The sequence below is a fragment of the Chelonoidis abingdonii genome, chromosome 11 (assembly GCF_003597395.2).
Source record: "Chelonoidis abingdonii isolate Lonesome George chromosome 11, CheloAbing_2.0, whole genome shotgun sequence".
Lineage (NCBI taxonomy): Eukaryota > Metazoa > Chordata > Testudines > Testudinidae > Chelonoidis > Chelonoidis abingdonii.
In genome coordinates, this window is record NC_133779.1 from 2,591,035 (window position 1) to 2,592,448 (window position 1,414).

Sequence of the window (1,414 nt, forward strand, 5' to 3'; positions counted from 1 at the left end):
AGCTCTCCCGACGATACAAGCGAGGGATTGTTATGGGCGATTAACACCCTAGATTGTTACAAATTAAAAATCTAATTTCTTCCCCCACCTCCAATTCTCACCTTTCTTCAAGCCATGTTTTTTTTAACCTGAGGAGGAGGTGGTGGTTTGTCTGTTGTTTGCATTTCTCTTTGCTTGGTACAGACTTTGTGTCTCAGGGTTCTCCCACGAGGGGCTGCTGAGCTGCATTGCCAATGGGGGGGGAAGGTTACTTGTTTACAGAAGGAAGTTTGGTGATTAAAATTAAATGTGGCAACAGTTAGGCCACTGGCGTGCTGGCACCACCAGTCGTCACCCAGACCACTGTGGTCTTTTCCTTGTACTCCCCTGTCTGTCTGTCTCCACCTGCTGTCTCTTGTCTTACACTTACATTGAGAGCCCTTTGGGGGCAAAGCCCATGTGTGTGTTGTGTGTTTGTTCCGTGCCAGAGATTCCTAGGCACAACAGTGATACAAATAAACAATAATATAATGGAAACAATTTCTGCTGAGGCTTAGGCTTTGAAAAGCTGGTTTTTAACCAACTCTTCCACCCCTCATGGTAACCCATATTTGACCTTTTAAATATTAATCTGAATTATTATGAATTCATTGACTCCTATTATGTGTATGCTAGGCCAACAGAGATGGGGAACCCACTGGGACAGGCGCTACAAGGTAAGAGACAGTCCTTGCCCCCCATGAACTTACAAGCTAAAGAGACAAAGGCTGGGAGGGGAAACTGAGGCACAGAGAGGTAAGGGACATGCTCTAGGGCACCCAGCATGTCAGTGACAGAGCTGGGAATAGAACCCAGGAGTCCTGAGTCACTGAACACTAATTTTTATTGGATCATTCTGTAAGTCTGGCTCTCCAGCCACCTTCTGTCTTGAGGCCAGGGTTGAAAATGCTGCGGACTAGAGTGCCACCTGCTGGTGAATGCACATCCCCCTCCCCAGGTAAGAAATGTCTTTTCCTCCAGACCCAGAGGGAAACAGCCTTGGAACCACCCCCTAACTCCAGGCTTAATGCTTCTGCTGCCTGCCACCTGGGCACTGCCCCAAACGCAGACTGAGACCCACTGACTGCACCCAGATCCCTGCCCTGGCTCATGACGTCCGACCCCCCCATTAGTGCCCCCGACTCCCTCTCCAGGGAATGTCCCCTTCCTGCCCCAACAGAATAATGTCCCCAACCCCTCCCTCAATCAATACCCTCCAACCTCTCCCCCAGTTACTGCCCCAACCCCTTCCGTCTGACCCCTCGGCCAGTAAATGACCTCTGACCCCTCCCCTCCAACCCCTTCTCTGGTTAATACCCCCTAACCCCTCCCCCAGTTAATGCCCCTGCCCCCACCACTCTCCTCCCGCGCTCTCTCACTCTCGCGCACCTCTCTG